Consider the following 7,524-nt stretch of genomic DNA (forward strand, 5'->3'; position numbering starts at 1 on the left):
CTAGGTGTGCAGCAGATAGAGCACTGGCCGTGGAGTCAGGAGTGCCTGAGTTCAAATCCGGCCTCAGACACTTACTAATTACCCAGCTGTGTGTCCTTGGGCAAGTCACTTAACCCCATTTGCCTTACAAAAACCTGAAAAATGAAATAAAATAAAATACTTTGATTAGAAATTACACTTTCGAAAAGGGTGATTATCCAGGTCTCAGAAATTCATGACAGAGAACAAAACATCAAGATTTTTGACTGATATTGATCAAACTACTTATATCATTTCCATTTCCCATCAAGGAACCCAGAGGACAAATTAAGAAGAGTGATACTGAATATTATTTTTTAGCATATGAATTTCTACTTTCTTCTAACTTTAGTTCTACACAATCCATTTGCAAGTATTAAGATAGCTATTCACTTTTTTTGAATGAAAATAAATATAATAAAATAGATGAGAACTGTTTAGATCTTATTTTTAATTAGCTACGAAAAGAGCAATGATAATTCTGGAATTTTTTGAATAGAATAAAGTTCTGGAAATTGTTCTAATTCATGCATATATGTGCATGAAACATTTTACTCATTGTTAAAGGGGAAAGAAATTCCCGTTTGTCTACCGAATGTTTTAAGCAGCAATCTGTTATGTGAAATTGTAAAGTGTTTTACATCCAATTTGTATGGTGCATAGCCAGTTCATGAATTAAAACTAAGATAACTCTGAGGCACCATGAAAATATGTTATCTCTTTCTATATGCTGGTAAGGCAATACTAGGGAAGAAATGAAGCCAGTATTACTTATGACAGAAAATTCTTTTTACCAAAAGAATAACTTGAAGAGTTAATGAGAGGAAATGATTGCCTTTATTGGGCTTCCTGTTCCTTTTTCCATTCTGAAATTTGGTGTTACTATATTTTACTATCTAAAAACTTGATGTCCTCAGAATCCAAATGTTCCAGTTAGTGTGAGGATAAGCCTATTGAATATATCTCTGACGTTAAGAAATCAAATTGTTTGGCTCAAGCAACTGTCATTAATTTTAAACTTATTAGATTTTTATAAAGAAATGTGCTTTCAGGAATCATGCTTACAGAACATACTCATGATTTCAATCCCACACAGTATCTGAATTCCATAAGGTGTGTGGGAGGCTATTTCAAATTGACATAGTTTTGCGTTATTTTTTACATGTGAAATTATCATCAGATGGAGGGGAAATTAAATATTCTGAATGTGCTAAAAATCTCAGTGTTCTTGACTCCCATTACCAACTGCTAACTACTGCTGATATTTACCCATTTGGGGAACATGAAAACCTTGAAAACATCAGTCTTATACAAGAGATTATTATTTGATCAAATTCTGGAATTGGTTTTGAAGATGAGGATATGATCAATGTAAAATCAAGTAGCTCATTTTTTAAGCAAAAAAAGAATGCTTGATTGGTCCAAAGTTTTACTAAATATTTAAATGGTGTTTATATAGCAAAACTTTCTTACTTCAATGGATCTGAAAAATAAGGGTACAATAATAGTAAGAGTTCAGACTTCAGAGAAAGAAGTGGTTTTGCCTGCCATTTCTTCTGCTTCACTACTTGTATGTCCTTGCACAAATAACCTCATCTCTAGGCTGCAACTTTCTCATTGTAATATCAAGTTCAATAAAACCATTACTGGGATCATTTCCATCTTTGAATCCTATTATATTGGATCATATTATTGGTATGTTGGCTCCTTTCTCTGGGCCTAACTGAACCCTTCTATGTCTTTTTATACAGTGTTATCCTTATGTTTTTTATGTGGATTAACCAAAGTAGATTTATTCTTCAATCTGAAAGTATTCCTTCAGCTCTTTTCATATTTCTTGGATATCAATAATCTCTTTGGACTTTTAATCAGTTATTACTCTCTTTTGCCTTTTGCCACTTGTAAAGCTAAACATTTCATTTTTCTGGCATATATGTCCTTCCTTGAGGTATGTATATATATATATATATATATATATATATATATATATATATATATATATATGCCATTTCTCACATGCAAATCTCATGCATGGTAATATCTGAGATATAGTTAACTGAGCAAAATTTTATAGTGATATTATTCTTTCTTTCATTATCTGCTCACTCAAAACTTATTCTAGGAAATCTCCAAATATATTTCATGTATGGATGGTGTCTAGATTTTCCAAAAGACATATCTAGATAAAGTCTTCATATTCCATATAATCAATCAAGGCAACAAATATATATTGGGAAAAAAAGCCTTATACCTCAGAGTATATATGTAAGTATATTTTAATATATTGTTATAGTCTCTATCCTATGACATTATTTTACATTTTTATCAATATTCATTTGGAATATGTGTTTATGATTATCTCTCTCTGTTTTGATTCAATCTGATTAAGATATCTAGGAATTAGGTATAAATAATAGGAGAGTAATAAGTTAATTCTTTGGTAATAAAACTTTTCATATTTATGTGCCAGAGTTATTTGAAATCTGATTTTTACTTTATCTCATCTGAAAGTAAGATCTTATTGAAAAGACTATGTTTCTATGTGTAATCTTTATTTTTACCTCATTATGAAATCAATAAATCAATAAGCATTTTTATTACTTCCCAAAAGGAAATATATATTAAGCATAATGATCACAGAAACCACAGATCCTGCCCTTAAATAACTTGGGGTGTAAAATGTATGCCGAACTAGATGAACTATGTATGGGAAGAGAGAGAGAGAGAGAGAGAGAGAGAGAGAGAGAGAGAGAGAGAGAGAGAGAGAGAGTCAATAACTACTTGAGGAAATCAGTACAAGCTACAAATAGGTGTTTCATACCTCAGAACTTCATGAGGGATTGTGAGAGTGGGTATGGTAAAAACAGATAAACAGATTTTAAAAAGATAGCAATTCAGGCTTGTAATAATATATTTTATTATAATTTTTCCTTTTTAGTCATTCTAATACTGAAGATTGTCTTGCCTTCTGCTTTCTGTGGACTATTTGCAATAACTTCATTTTCAGGTCCATATTTCCATCTTCACCCTACCAGAAAAAAAAATGCCAAGACACTAGAATTTAAAATAAGCTCAGAAAAAGGGAAATGTGTTTATCTCTTTATAAACTCCACAACAATCAAAATCTAATTAAATAAGTATTTCGTTAAGCAATGTGTAAGTTGCCCAAAATATAGATAGAATAGAGAAGAAGGAAAATAGAATTACTGAAGAGATTGAAAACAATCAACAAGGATAATCTACAAGAACTGAGTCCTGGGCATATACTAGGTTTAGTAAGAAGATTCTGAAATAGTGAAATAATTTCATAGTCTTTAAGGACCTTCGTACTCTTTAGCAAACACTCAAGGAAATGAGCAATTCAATTCAATTCAATCCCCTCAAAATTGTTATTGTGTATCTAATGCATACTAGATACCATGGTAATTTCTGGGGGTACAATTAATAAATAAATGACAGTTTCTGTCCTTAAGGAACTTACAATCTAATGGAGGGAGACCACAAAAAAAGGAAGTAGGAGAGAGGACATGACATGGGTAAAATGGAGGATTACCCAGTTGATAATAGTTGAAAACAGGAATAGCAGCAGATGTTGAATGGAGTGAATCAAAAAATCCATTTTCTATGCTCTATAAAAGAAGACATTGGGGGTGGCTAGGTGGCTCAGTGTATAAAGCACCAGCATTGGAGTCAGGAGTACCTGGGTTCAAATCTGGTCTCAGACACTTAGTAATCACTTAGCTGTGTGGCCTTGGGCAAGCTACTTAACTCCATTTGCCTTGAAAAAACATAAAAAAAATAAAAAAGAAGGCATTGGTGACATTGTTTGTACATTAACTTCTAGGCCTCCAAAGAAAGAAGAGAGGAGGCTAAGGGAGATGCTGTCATTGACTACCAGAGTCATAATCATCATGATGAGTTTAGCTAGGTCATGTAGTGTTTAGAAGGCTGGATCTATAATCAAGAAGACCAGAATTTAAATCTGATCTCAGTCATTTTTTAAACACTATGTTTCTTTTATTTTTTTATTTATATTCATATGTATATTTTTAAGTTACAAAATTTTCTTCAATCCTCCCTTCCCATGCCTATCCCCTTAGTGGTGAACAGTCAAGTTAATATTGTACATATATATTTTGTACAAACATGTTTACTAATTTTTGGTATGAGGAATTAGGATTAAGGGGAAGAGATACATAAGAGATAATGTTTATAAAGTACTTTTGTTTTGTTTTGTTTTTCTTTCACTGGATGGGGATAACATTGCCTACAACTGGTCTAATACAGTTGTCCTAGCTCTTTGAACTGCTGAGAGGAACTGCATCCATCAGTGTTGTTCATCTCACAATGTTCTTGTTGATCTGGGCATTGCTCACTTACTTTTGTTCCCTACACTCAGCATCATATCTTCTAAGTCATTCCATGCTTCTCTAGAGTCTGACCATTTCTTTTTTTTTTTTTGAGCCTTTTTTTTTTATATAACAAGGCAATGGGGTTAAGTGGCTTTTCCAAGGCAACACAGCTAGGTAATTATTAGGTGTCTGAGGTCGGATTTGAACTCAGGTAATCCTGACTCCAGGGCTAGTGCTCTATCCACTGCACCACCTATCTGCCCCTCATTTCTGGTTTCTTATAGAATAATAATATTCCAATGTATTCATGTACCATACCTTGTTTAGCCATTCCCCAATTGATTGGGCATCACCTCAATTTCCAATTCTTTGCACTACGGAAAAGAGCTGCTAAGAATATTTTGGAACATGTGAGACTTTTCCCATTTTTCATCATTTCTGCTGGATAGAGACCTAGAATTGGAATTGTTGGTTCCAAGGCTATGACCAGTTTTATTGCTCTTTGGGTATCCATACTGCTCTTCAGAAAGGCTGGATCCATTTATATCTACACCAGCAATGCATTACTGTCCCAATCCTCCTACTACCTCTCCAAATTTGATTATTTTCCCCTTTTCTTATTGATCAATCTGATAGGTGTGAGGTGATACCTCATTGTTGTTTTAATTTGTGTTTCTATAATCAATAAAGAATTGGAACATTTTTTCATATGATTTTATATACATATATATATATATATATAATGTATAGTTTTAATTTCTTCTTTTGAAAACTGTCTGTTCATATCCATTAATGATTTATCAATTGGGGAATGACTTGTAACCTTATAAATTTGATGCAATTCTCTATACTTTTTGGAAATTAGATCCTTATCAGAATTTCTAGCTGTGAAGATTTTTTCCCAAATTTCTGCTTTTCTTCTCATTTTGGCAGTATTGATTTTATTAGTGCAAAAACTTTTCATTATTTTTATTTTTATTTTTTGTGCAAACCCTTTTTATTTTAATATAGCTGAATCATTCATTTTGCAATTTATAATTTGCTCAAATTCTTGTTTGGTGATAAATTTATCCCCTTTCCATAGGTATTGTATTTCTTGGTCTATTAATTTATCTATAGTGTTGCCCTTTATGTCTAAATCCTGACCTTATTTTGGTATATGGTATGAGATGTGGGTTTATGCCAAGGTTTTGCCATACTTTTTTCCATTTTCCCCACAATTTTTATCAAATAGTTCATTCTTATCTCAGAAGCTGATGACTTTGGGTTTGTCAAATAATTCATTGCTGTAGTCATTTACTGCAGTTTCTTGTGAGCCTATCCATTTCTCTATTTCTTAACTAATAGTTTTAGATCTGGTAGGGCTACCATATTTTTTCATCAGTTCCCTTTTTTCTTGCTCCTTTGTCACTCAAGATGAATTTTGTTAATACTATTTCTAGCTAAATAAAGCAGTTATTTGGTAGTATGATTGGTATTTCACTGAATAAGTAAATTCATTTGGATAGAATTGTCATTTTTTTCCCAAGGCAATGGGGTTAAGTGGCTTGCCCAAGACCACTCGGTTAGGTATTGTTAAGTGTCTGAGGATGGTTTTGAACTCAAGTAGTCCTGACTCCAGGGCCAGTGCTCTGTCCACTGTGCTACCTAGCTGCCCCCTAGAATTGTCATTTTTATTACATTAGCTTGACCTAACCATTAGTAATTGACATTTTTCCAGTCCTTTAGTTCTGACTTTATATGAGTGAAAAGTGCTTTAAAATTGTGTTCATAAAATTTCTGGGGTGTCTTGGGAGGTAGATTCCTTTTGTTACTTTAAATGGGAATTTTTCTTTTTATCTTTTGTTCTGGATTTTGTTGTTCATATAAAGAAATATTTATGATTTATCTTTTTTTATTTTATATCTTACTACTTTGCTAAATTTGTTAATTGTTTCAAGTTTTCTAGATGATTTTCTTGGATTCATTAAGTATACCATCATATCATCTGTAAAGAGTGAAGGTTTGCTTCCTCATAGCCAATTCTGATTCCTTGAATTTCTTTTTCTTCACTTATTGCTACTACTAGGATTTCTAATACTATATTGAATAGTAATGGTGATAAAGGACATCCTTGTTTCATCCCTGATTTTATTGAAAATACTCTGAGTTTATTCCCATTAAGTATAATATTTGTTGATGATTTTAGAGAGATTATTTACTATTTTAAGGGAAACTCCATTTACTCCTAAACTCTCTAGTGCTTTTAATATAAATGGATGTTGTTTTTATCAAAGGCTTTTTCAGCTTCTATTGATATAATCCTATGATTTCTGTTGGTTTTGCTATTGATATATTTAATTATGTTGAGTGTTTTCCTAATATTGAACCATCCTTTCTTGCCTGGTATAAATCCAACCTGATCATGGTGTATTGTCCTGGTAATAACTTGCTTTAGTCTCATTGCTAAAATTTTATTTTAAATTTTTGCATTGATATTGATTAGGGAGATTGCTCTATAAATTTCTTTGTTTTATATATTCCTGGTTTAAGTATCAACACCTTGTTGGTGTCATAAAAAGAGTTTGACAAAATTCCTTCCTCTCCTGTGTTTTTAAATAGTTCATGTAGACTAGGAATCAATTGTTTCTTAAATGTTTGGTAGAATTCACTTGTAAATGCATTGGGACTGGGAGGCTGTTTCTTAGGGAGTTTATTGATGGTTTCTTCAATTTTTTTTTTTCTGAAATGGGGCTACTTAAGTAATTTATTTGCTCTTCTGTTAATCTGGGAAGTAAGGATTTTTGTAAATATTCGTCCATTTCAATCAAGTCATCCAATTTATTAGCATTCGGTTTGGCAAAGTAGCTCCCAAATTATCTCTTTAATTTCCCCTTCATTGGTGTTAGTTCACCCTTTTCATCTTTGATACTGGTAATGTGCTTATCTTCTTTCTTTTTTTAAAATGAGATCAACCAAAATTTTGTCTATTTTATTGACTTTTATATGAAAACAATTCTTAGTTTCATTTATGAGATCAGTGGCTTGCTTGCTTTCAATTTTATTAATCTCTCCCTTGTATTTCAGAATTTTGAATTTGATATTTAATTGGGGATCCTTAATTTGATATTTTACTAGCTTTTTAAATTGTATGCCCAATTCATTGATGTCCTCT

The sequence above is a fragment of the Macrotis lagotis genome, chromosome 1 (genome assembly GCF_037893015.1).
Source record: "Macrotis lagotis isolate mMagLag1 chromosome 1, bilby.v1.9.chrom.fasta, whole genome shotgun sequence".
NCBI lineage: Eukaryota > Metazoa > Chordata > Mammalia > Peramelemorphia > Peramelidae > Macrotis > Macrotis lagotis.